Here is a 12298-nt window from a genome sequence, read left to right as displayed (position 1 = left end):
GTGCGGAGCAAGCTGATAGATATTTCCCCATTTTGTAGCTCCCCACAACCCTTTTTTTTTTTTTTCAATTTTGGATGATGGCACTTCTTTGGGTAGTTCATTTTCTCTTGTTTAAAGCTTTGGATATATTTTTATAACCTAACCCTGTTTTAAACTTCTCCACAACTTTATCCTTGACGTGTCTGGATGCAGTTTGTTCACTAAGGTTCTCTAACAAACCTCTGAGGGCTTCACAGAACAGCTGTATTTATACTGAGAATAATGTATACACAGGTGGACCCAGTTTACTAATTAGGTGACTTCTGAAGGCAATCGGTTCCACTAGATTTTAGTTAGGGGTATCAGAGTAAAGGGCCACACTTTTTTTTTTTTTTCTTTCATATTTTTATATGTAAAATATTTTGAAAACCATTTATCGTTTTTCTTCCACTTCACATTTATGTGCCACCTTGTGTTGGTCTATCACATAAAATCCCAATTAAATAAGTTTACGTTGTTGGTTGTAACATGACAAAATGTGGAAACTTTTAAGGGGGTATGAATACTTTTTCAAGGCACTGTACATTTCTCTTTTGGTGGTATTAGATCACCCCTGGGTTTTTATTATTTGCGATATAAACGGAAAAAGACCGAAAAAATTTGTAAAAAAAAATAAATTATTTTCTACTTTCTATTATGAAAAAGAAATATCGACTATATTTCTAAAATCACATTTTTTAAAAAAAAATTAGGCCAAAATGTATTCTGCTACATGTCTTTGGTAAAAAAAAATAAATAAATAATAAAATTCCAATGAATGTATATTAATTGGTCTGAAAGTTTAAAGTATCTAGAAACTATACTGGAATTGACACAACTATAGACGCTATACTGTAATAGCTTTGATCAAGGACTTATAGGATGGCGGGCAATCTGGCGACACTGGGAGGGTCACTGACATTGCTAGTGACACAGATAAAGTGATCAGTGAAAATACTGTACATTGACACTGTGACACTGGCTGGGAAGGGGTTAACTTCTAGGGGCATTCAAGGTGTTAACTGTGTGCCTAAAAATAAAAAAGTGTAATGTGCTGCTTTTACTTTCGTTCCATTTTTTTCTCCCTACTTTACAGGGAGAAGGAACAGTCGGGTCGCAGTTCCTGTACACCAAGTTTTTTATTTTTGTAAAAAATGGAACTCTGTGTGATTGGCCACAGTTAATCAGCTGACTTCAAACAAAAGTATTGGTTTAAGTCAGCTGCCAAACTCATGTCTAATCACAGCACTGGTCGGCAGGGGGCACATGCGTGCACGTCCCAAAGCCGGAAGAAAGGTTGCAGCGTACCAGTACGTTGCCTGTCCTTCAGCTGCTTCCTGTTCACAATAAAATTACAGTGGGCAGGCAGCAAATGGTTAAGCAATCTAAAGAATCGTCTTCTCAGAGTGCTTTAGTACTCAGCAGCATGCAGCTGCTCAGCCTTATACACTGAAGACCCATGGCAAGGTTTGTAGGGGGAAAGGGTAAGCTCCGTTGATTGATACTGGGGGTACCCCAGGTGCAAGAAATCTTTACACATCCAATGGGATGACCTTTAGGCCATTAGATCATAAAGTCAATTTGTAAGGAATGTTTAAACCTGGATTCATACATGTGCGATGCGGGAACCAGCGTGATTCTAGTGCAGATTCCTGCATCGCATCTCCCCCACAGGCAGTTCACACTGCCCTCTGCGAACCACAGCGGGTGTCAATACAAAGTTAATGACACCCCCCAGATTGGGTCGCAGTGCAAACTGTGAATTCAGACAGGAGTCTGATTTCAATGCAAGGAAAAAAAAAGGTCCCTGCACCTTTTTTTGGTGAAAATCCAATGAGAGTTCATCCATACAACTGCATGGCTATGGCTGAATTCACATTTGCACAGACATCGCATGTGATCTCCTCAGCAATGCGGTACGAATCACATGCGATGTCTGACATTGCATATGTGTGAACCCAGGCTAAAAGAGAAGTTTGGGATTAGAAAAAAAATAAACATTAAACACTCAACTAGATGGCTGCAGCACCAATCCCAGCTGAAGCTCTCCCCTGCCGCCTCTACACCAAGAACTGGGCAATTCAGAATCACTGATCGCTCAGTTCTCAGTATTCATTCTGTAGTCGCCAGCTCTGTGCTTTGTCCCTCCAGCGCTCACTGGAGCTTCAAGATCTGGAGAGCTGGAGTGGCTCGCTTAGTCTCCCAGGGGTTTGCTTACAGGGTTAGATAGATTAGTCTTAAAATGTGGCACAGACCAGGTTTTGCCTGGACTCAGGGGCAGACTGGCAACTTTCAGCCCAAGGGGCAAGTACAAACCAGAGGCGAAGTGACTCGGCCCCCCTCCAACTCTCCCTCTTCCCATCCTCCTCCTGACCCCCATTCCAAGCTGAAGCCCTGCTCCAGGTAGTCTCTACTCACCGGATGAATCCAGGTTCCCAACCTGGCCAGCAGGGGGTGGCTGGGGGGAGGTGGGACAGCTCGGTTGGGGCTGGCCAGGGGATGAGATTCTCCAGTGGGGCATGGAACTGGCCTCTGCTCAGACACAGTTTACACCATCCATGCTGGGGAGGGGAGGCCTGCTCTCTATCCTTGTCTTCAACCCACACTCAGTAGTTGGGCGGTGGGGACTTTTTACTTCTCTTCACCAGGAATCATTTAGGCATGTCTGTGGCAGAAGCGGTGCAGCCTTTTTATGGGGCATCAGAGCGGCCCAGGGGGCAATTGCCCCCGTGCCCAGTCCTCCCCTGCCTGGACTTATCCTTTAATGTCAAAACCAGAAGCCAATTCACCACCTTACATCTTGCCTTTCTTGCTGTAGTTTGCCTCTAATCAGATTTGGTTTTCCTACATTTCCTTAATAGAAATCTGATTTCCCTATTAATTAGCTTAGATGCAAAACATTTTTCTGGTAAGCACTTCCTGTGAGTAAAGTATTAAGTCCCTTCCCTACAATGCAGGCATCGCCTTCATCAGCCACTTGGCAAGAGGAGAGTAGCAGGAAAAAGTTTTATGCAGTAAAAGATATGGACGCTTCTGCAGGTAGTTTTGCTCGCAATATCATAGTGCTTGCAATGAAAACCTTTAGTTCAGAATTTCTAAAGCCAAAACATTTTTTTTTTTTTTTTTGAAGTTGGGATCATTTAAAAGCTCTGTTAGGATTTTTCCGTCTGTGCCCAGTTGAGGATATTTCATGCTGTCAAGCTACACCACAAGATGAGGGAGATGCCATCTTAATTAGAACAAGTGTGCCCCTGTGAAAGATTTCCCCTTTATCAATGCTCTGGTGACAACTCGAAATGTTAGCTTTTTGATCACTTTCAGTACCAGTGACAGTAGTTCTGGTAGAAATAGAGCAAATCTCCTAGTGAGGACAAAGAAAGCAATAAAAATCTGGCAAAGATTCTACCCCATACCACAGTTTTCAAAACTAAAATAAAATGTTTTCACTTTGGAGAAGCCATTGGCTCCTGCTGCTGTCAATAAAATCCTGTGATGAGAAATGGGCAAGACAAGCTGTACTGTGTGTTTCAATAGATGCACACAGGCCAGCTCGGCATTGAGCCTGTGGCTTGCTTTAAGGACACTTTTAAGGAAGGAGAAGCTGAGCGTGCCAGTGGGGGACCCCAGAAAGGGAGATTCAGGGCTGCAAAATGATTACACACAGCATGTAAGTATATTATCTTCGTTATTTAAATAAATAAGGAAGCTTTACATTTGCTTTAACGTAGGCTAGAGTATCAAGCCAGTGTTCTTTTGTTTAGTGATTCCTCAGCAGTTTCTTGACCACAGTTTTAGACTTCCTAAAACACATGTGGGTTATTATGATATCAAGTTTCCAGGGAATGCTTAAAGTGCTCCTGTAATAGTCTTAAATAACTAATGTACAAAAGTGCATAGGCATTTTATTTAATAGCTGAAGAGACGCTTAGTCATTTTAAAATTTATTATTTTTTTTTTTTTTTTTTTAGCAAATTCAGTTATGTTTTGGAATAGAAGCAAGACCTCCGTATGTTTTTTCTTGTGTATTGCCTTTGTCTTTATGACTGGATGTTAACCTGGCCATAGACTTCACATGGCAGGTGTAGGCAGTAGTACAATCTAAATGTGAAACATCCTGAAATCTCCATTTAATGGACTTTAATGGTAGACAGCTTTTGTTTTGACCTCTTGTCACCATTTAACACTAACCTCTCGTTCACATTGGAGGGACTTGTCATACGATTTGACAGGTCAAATCGCATGACAAGTCACACCCTATTGTCAGCAATTCTACTGTTCAAATTGATGCTATGCTAACTTTGCGGTGCCGCATCAATTTTAAAAAGTAGTTCTTGCACTACTTTTGGCGAATTGGGGGGGGCGACTTGCATAGACCTATGTGCATGAAGCTGCACAGATGTCTTCAAAGTTGCACCAGAAATTACACTGACACGTGGCTTTTAAATCGTGCGATTCCAGATTAAGTCACATAATTTCAAAGCTGCATTCAATGTACAAACACACGATAAGAAAATCGTACGAACATGTCCTTACGACTAACGATCGGCCTGACTATCCTATTGTTAAGTTGGTGCTTTGGACAGCCGATTCTAACTGTTTGGATGACAAAAACTGAATGTGGGGCAAGAAAATGTTTTATTGAACAGAATGTACGATGTTCCTTTATTAATACAGTTTTACAGAAAAATGTTGGAAAAGCAAGACTACGCATGCACGGAAACAAAAGAATACAAAAAAAGAATACAAATACAAGAATTACAATACAATTCAACTCATTACATCACTTCCCAAGTTGTATTCTGTTGTACGAAAATTTTCATAAGTTGGGTAACCTCTTCATTTTCGATATGGAGATTAGCATCCAAAAAAAGGTGACATTCGTCCGATTTTCTTATTGTGTGTACAAGGCTTTTCACTGGATGAAAAAAAAAATCCAACCTCACCAACTACTAGTTCACTTGAAATGGGCCAGTTAGTTATCTACTTTATATGTTGCTGACTTGTGGCACAGACTGAGCATGATGAAATAACACAGACCAGTAAATAAAATAGGATATAAATGTGTTTGTACTGCTAAAAGGCAGGCAGGGCAATAAGGAATGCTGCTAAATAGCATGGTCTGCAAAGACTACTGTAGGTATAGTTATCCATAGATGTAAGATAATTGTTTATTCAGAAGCCAGCGATTATTATGCCAGTTGGTAGCACACCGACTTACAGTATCTTACAAAAGTGAGTACACCCCTCACATTTTTGGAAATATTTTATTATATCTTTTTATGTGACAACACTGAAGAAATGACACTTTGCTACAATGTAAAGTAGTGAGTGTACAGCTTGAATAAGCGCCGGTTCACATTGCAGCAACGCTACTTCGCACCGCGACCTCCGAGGTTGCGGTGCGAGCAGCGCGCTGCGACCTCGGAGCGGCCGCCACGGACTTCAAAACATTGAAGTCTATGGCGGTCGCCTCCGGGTCGCCCCAAAGAAGCTCCGGACCCTTTTTCTAGGTCGGAGTGACTTGTGTGACTCCTATTAGAACAGGTCCGCAGCTTCCCTATGGGAGGCGACCTGCGGCGACCTGTGAGGCGACCAGGTCGCCTCACAGGTCGCCCTAGTGTGAACCGGCACTAACAGTGTAAATTTTCTGTCCCCTAAAAATAATTCAACACACAGCCATTAATGTCTGAACCGCTGGCAACAAAAGTGAGTACACCCCTATGTGAAAATGTCTAGATTGGGCCCAAAGTGTCAATATTTTGTGTGGTCCCCATTCTTTTCCAGCATTGCCTTAACCCTCTTGGGCATGGAGTTCACCAGAGTTTTTACAGGTTGGCGCTGGAGTCCTCTTCCACTCCTCCATGACGACATCACGGAGTTGGGGTATGTTAGAGACCTTGCTCTCCTCCACCCTCCGTTTGAGGATGCTCAATAGTTTTTAGGTCTGGAGACATGCTTGGCCAGTCCATCACCTTTTACACTCAGCTTCTTTAGCAAGGCAATGGTCATCTTGGAGGTGTGTTTATGGTCGTTATGTTGGAATACTGCCCTGCGGCCCAGTCTCCAAAGGGAGGGGGATCATGCTCTGCTTCAGTATGTCGCAGTACATGTTGGCAATCATGGTTCCCTCAATGACCTGTAGCTCCCCAGTGTCGGCTGCACTCATGCAGCCCCAGACCATGACACTCCCACCACCATTCTTGACTGTAGGCAAGACACACTTGTCCCTTGTACTCCTTACCTGGTTGCCCCCACGCTCGCTTGACACCATCTGAACCAAGTTTATCTTGGTCTCATCAGACCGCAGGGCATGGTTCCAGAAATCCATGTCCTTAGTCTGCTTGTCTTCAGCAAACTGATTGGGGGCTTTCTTGTGAATCATCTTTTGAAGAGTCTTCCTTCTGGGACGACAGCCATGCAGACCAATTTAATGCAGTGTGTGGCGTATGGTCTGAGAACTGACAGGCTGGCCCCCCACCCCTTTAACCTCTGCAGCAATGCTGGCAGCACTCATACGTCTGTTTCCCAAAGACAACCTTTGGATATGAGGCTGAGCACATGCACTGAACTTCTTTGGTCGACCATGGCGAGGCCTGTGCTGAATGGAACCTGACCTGCTAAACTGCTGTATGGTCCTGGCCAGCGTGCTGCATCTCAGTTTCAGGGTCTTGGCAATCTACTTAAAGCCTAGGCCATCTTTATGTAGAGCAACAATTTTATTTATTTTTTTTTTCCCCTCAGATCCTCAGAGTACTTTTCCATGAGGTGCCATGCTGAACTTCAAGTGACCTGTATGAGAGAGTGCCAGCTACACCAAATTTAACACACCTGCTCCCCATTCACACGTGAGACCTTGTAACACTAACGAGTCAAATGACACCAAGGAGGGAAAATGGCTATTTGGGCCCAATTTGGACATTTTTACTTAAGGGTGTACTCACATTTGTTGCCAGCCGTTTAGATTAGATGGCTGTGTTGAGTTATATTGAGGGGACAGCAAATGTACACTGTTATACAAGCTGTACACTCACTACTTTACATTGTAGCAAAGTGTAATTTCTTCAGTGTTGTCACATGAAAAGATATAATAAAATATTTACAAAAATGTGAGGGGTGTACTCACTTTTGTGAGATACATTATCATTCTTGGAGCTAGAGATCCACTTTCAATCTTATTTTACTTTTTTTTTACCTTGGGGGATTTGTTTCCAGCAGGCTTTTGGTGAGCGCCAAGGGTCTCGGTCTTCTTTCTTTTCTGTATAAACATGATCAACCAAGCATGCACATTTTTTTGAAGAAGCAGGTTTTCCATCTTTAAAAACGTATGTTCCAAAACAGACTGCATTGTAATACCCATGGATTGTTCTATGAGGGTAGTGTATTGCTGGAGACATTGTTATATCAGGGAAAATTTCCAGTTGGGCCAGTAGCCTTTATGATGCTTTGCACGAGGCTCCTACAGCTTGATAGCCATTTGACATCCATTCAGCTGTCATTGTAGGTGTTGGATTTTGGGTATCTACTGCATTCGTGGAAAATGTATTGTCAGCGATCGAAGAGACAGGCTGCTACATTGTGCTTTTATGCTTTCTAGCTTATGTGTAAATAAGCTAGTTTTAACTTTAGAACAAATATATAAAGTACCGTACCTCTTGTTGTGAAGGGGCTAAGCAATAGGGGAGATTACTAAGCCTGCAGCAGGCATAATTTGAAGCTGTGCATGGCAACCAATCATATTCCGTTTTTAATTTTTAAAGCTTAAAGTGGTTCTAAAGGCTCCAGGTTTTTTTACCTTCATGCAGTCTATGGATACACAGCGGCTTGAGAGCGATCACACAGCTGTGCCCCAAGGGCAAGTGGCTTTCTCTACTTTCTCTAGGGGCACTGCTTGAGGGGAGGAGCCAAGAGGGCTGGCTGGGGACCCAACAAGAGGATTGAAGCTGCTCTCTGCAAATCACTGCACAGAGCAGGTAAGTATAACATGTTTGTTATTTTAAAAAAATCTCACTTAAGGACCCTTTCTCACTAGAGATCAGCTTGGGCCCAGCTGTCCATTTTTTTCCTCTATGGAGCTCCGGATGTAAACTGACTTGTGTCTGTTTACACCTGGCTTTCTCCAGATCTGATCTGGAAAAAGAAAGGAAAAATGGAAGGGCTGGATTAGAGAGGGCAACCGGGTTCAAACATCTGTCATCCACCTGCTCCACTCAGTGCAGAAGGGGATCAGCAGACAGATCCCTTGCTGAGGAAAAATGCGTCCGGCTCGTGTTCGAGGCCTTAGGCTCAGTTCACATTGGTGCGATGCGGGAAACCCTGCGAATCCACTGCAAGTTCCCACATCGCACCCAACTTGCAGGCAGTTCACACTGCCATATGCAAACCGCTGGGAGTGTCAATCCAAAGTTAATGACACCCCCAGATCGGTTTGCATATCGCAGCGCGAACTGTCAATTCGAATAGGAATCGGATAGCATAGGCGTTCACACCTTTGTGATCCGATTCCTATCTGAATTGACAGTTTACACTGCGATATGCAAACCCGATCCTGGTGCGGACCAAAAAAAGGGTTCTGCATGAGTTTGGTCCGAATGCAATGCGAATCGCTGAATTTGCATCGCACAGACCTCACGAGTGAGGTCTTATATCGCACTAATGTGAACCGAGCCTTGCTGAACAAGCTGAAGTTAGAGGCTGATTGGTTGCTATTCACAGCTTCTCCAGATTCTGACTGCTCCAATTTTAGCAAACTTCTCCCAATGTGTGCACTGTTAACGTAGAACAGAATAAAGCTCTCTTGGTTATTGGGTATTGGTGCCAGAACAATGGAGTTTATTTACTAAAACTATAGAGGGCAAAATTAGTCACAATTCTGCAGAGAAACCAATCCGCTTCCAGGTTTTAATTAAAAGGGGTTGAAGAGGTTCGATTTTTTTTTTTTTAAATAAAAATAACAAACATGGTATACTTGCGTGCTCTGTGCAAGGACTTTGCCCTGAGCAGTCCTGACCCTCCTCTTCTGGGGTGCCCCGGCACCGCTCCAGGCTCCTCCTCTTCATCGGGTGCCTCTACGGAAACCGCTTTCATGGGTGCACCCATGTGGCCTCGTTCCCGAGTCCTGCTGCTGCGTCCATTGACGCAGACAGCTGGATTTGGCCTTGCCCCCAGCCCCTGTGTTACTGGATTTGATTGAGAGCAGCGGGTGCCAATGGCTCCTGCTGCTGTCAGTCTGTTAAATGAGATGAGAGCCAGCAGCTGGAGCCACTGGAATGAATGAGCTCCGGTAAGAAAAGGGAGGTGGGGGGGCTGCAACAAAGAAGGTTTTTATCCTTAATGCATAGAATTTATTAAGGTGAAAAACTTTGAGACCTTACAGTCCTTTTAAAAAAGCTGAGGTTAATTAGAAGCTAATTGCATTCTCTGCAGAATTGTGACTCACTTTACATAGGTTTAAAAGGACCCGTCCATCTAGCTCAACCAATAAAAAACAAAAAAGAAAACACAACCATGCAATCAAATATACACAATCCCGTACCCACAGTTAATCCATAGGAAAGGGAAAAACCCCAGCAAAGCATGATCCAATTTTCTACACCAGGGGAAAAAAATTCCTTCCTGATCTCCCGAGAGGCAATATGATATTCCCTGGATCAACTTTACCTATAAATATTAGTACCCACTTATAGTAACCTCTTTACGACCACCCGGCGCAGATGTACTGCGGCAGGCAGCCGCTCCTGTGCAAACCGCTGTAATGTACGTCGGTCGCGAGCAGGAGGAAGCCGATGCAGTGGGCAGGTTGCTCCGATTGTAAACTCAGTGTTGCAGCACTGCTTCAACCATCCGTGTGGTAAATATAACCAAAAAACTAGGTATAATGTGCAAATTTCGCAATATCACATATAAATAACAAGAAGTGATGCATCAAAATTCATAAAAAATTCATAAAAATAATACATAAAAATAAAGTCCATATTCAAGTCCATGAAAAAAGTGCAGATTTAGTGCTTCTGTGCTTTATCTGTGCTTAAATGGGGGTGTCTCCCTTGTGGTTTTCTACTTACCACAATGTGCTTGGTAAAAGGCATGTAATGGTGATCGCACTCTTTGCATAGGAATCCGTAATGCCGATGGCAAGATCCTTGATGGTGCTTGTTAATCCAGAGTTGCCTCATGTAAAAAAGAACCATCCATAGTGAAGACCGTTTTAACAAATTTTATTAGAGCAAACAAGAATGATACTCACAAACATGATAAGTAACTGAGCATATAAGACACGGCGGCACGGTGGTTCGCTGCTCCACTGGCCGGATGTGATGTGGCAGTCCGCTCGGCCAATTGCTAGACGCGTTTCGCTGTCAATCACAGCGTCATCTGGTGTTGTAAACACAGCTGGCCGTTCTTCTCCCTGGAATGTTCATGGAGCCCCTGTGATGCTTCTATATAGGAACACAGGTCTCTATGGTCATTTCACAAGCCACGCCCCCCCCCCCCCTACAGTTAGAATCACTCCCCTAGGCTCACATTTAACCCCTTGATCACCCACAATGTTAACCCATTCCCTGCCAGTGTCATTATTACAGTGACAGTGCATATTTTTAGCACTGACTACTGTAGTAATGTCACTGGTCCCCCCAAAAGTGTCAAAAATGTCAGTCAGGTGTTCCGATCCGCCCCCTGCAATGTCGCAGTCCTGCAGAAAATTGCAGATCGTCACCATTACTAGTAAAAAAACAATAAAAATGACATAAATCTTTCCCATAGTTAATAGACGTAATAACTTTTGCGCAAACCAATCTAAAAAAGCTTAGTGCGTTTTTTTTTTTTTTTTTTTTTTTTACCAAAAATATGTAGCAGAAAACAAATTGGCCTAAAAAATTTTATTTTTTAATTTTTTTTTATATAGCATAATGTGAAAAATATAGATTTTTTTTCAGAATTGTCGCTCTTTTTTTGTGTATAGCACAAAAAATAAAAATCGCACAGGTGATCAAATACCACACAAACCCCCTTTCTGTTATTCATATCCTAATAAATTATCAGTATATCTATGATAGTGATTCTAAATTAAATTGGTTGTAAACCTCATACATGAAATATAAACAAAGAATGTTCCTCTATAGAGTGTATTTGTCTCAATTAGGAGCACGAAGTGTAATTTCTTTCTGCTGCCTCGTTCCTCTGTTATCAGCATAAATCGATGATGTTGACCAGGGATGGAGATTCAGCACACAGCCTGTGATTGACAGCCTTCGCTTTCTTCCAGTGTGAAGGGGTGGAAGGGGTGTCTTTTCTCTCCTATCAGCTGTCAGAGCTCTCCTCGCTGAGCTCTGCTGTGTGTAATTTCAGCTCCCCTCCCCTTTTTTTCTGACAGCTCGGACAAGCTTTATATATTCTGTTTTTTTGAACATATGTAGAGACAAGAATGCTGCAGATAAACAGCTACAACTTATGAAGGAGGATTTGTTTCATACCTGTGTATCACTGAGGTCAGTCACTTCACTGGTTATATGCAGAGGCGTAACTAGAACCTTCAGGGCCCCGTGTGCAAGAAACCATGAAAGGCCCCCCCCCCCCGGACCCCTGGCCGGGGCCCTTCCCTTCAAGCCTTTGGCTCTTCCCACTGATCCTAGGGCCCTTTACTGACATTGCAGGGCCCTTTTTTTACGGTCCCGCAGCGAGATCCTTTCACAAGTTCTGCATTGGGCACCCTTCCTGCCATCTTGGGGCCTCCCCACAGTAGTGGAATGCCAGGGCCCGGTCGCAAGTGTGACCTTTGCGAACCTGGAAGTTCACCCACTGGTGTCAGTAGTTTTTATTTTTTGGTATTTTAATTGTATTATTTTTTTATCATTTTATTTTTTTTTACAATGTCACTGACTATGACTCTGTCCATTCAGAAAAGGAAGGAGCTGGTAAATTCCATATTTACCAACCCCTTCCTGGTTCTCTATTGTGACACATCCCCTGCAGCAGCCGGCAGAAGAGGGGAGGGAGCACAGTGGGGGGGTACCAGGGGAGCACACATGGGCCCACACAGGGGCCCAGAGACAGCAGAATGCAAGTGAACTGGATAGGAGGGGTGGCGGGGCAGCATACAGAGGAACCAGACTCCTGCAGATGCAGGAGGAAAAAGGAGGACAGTGATTTCTCTACATGCTGCCCCCGCCGCCCCTCCTATCCAGGTGTACAGGAGATCCGCACAGGCCCCCTTGAGCATGGGGCCCGTTGCAATTGCAACCCCTGTAGTTGCGCCCCTGGTTATAGGTAAGGGTTTACAACC

At 43.5% G+C, this 12298-nt stretch overlaps 1 protein-coding gene across 2 annotated transcripts in view; it reads left to right on the top strand.

Annotated features, from left to right (window-relative positions):
• CNST (consortin, connexin sorting protein) overlaps nucleotides 1-12298 on the top strand; it is a 209602-nt gene that overhangs the window by 125947 nt on the left and 71357 nt on the right. The gene's annotated exons all lie outside the window — the stretch shown is intronic.

This window comes from Pelophylax lessonae (genome assembly GCF_965119305.1).
Source record: "Pelophylax lessonae genome assembly, chromosome: 3".
Classification (NCBI taxonomy): domain Eukaryota; kingdom Metazoa; phylum Chordata; class Amphibia; order Anura; family Ranidae; genus Pelophylax; species Pelophylax lessonae.
The sequence above is the reverse complement of the archived record's forward strand: the minus strand, read 5'-3'. Positions and strand labels throughout refer to the sequence as shown.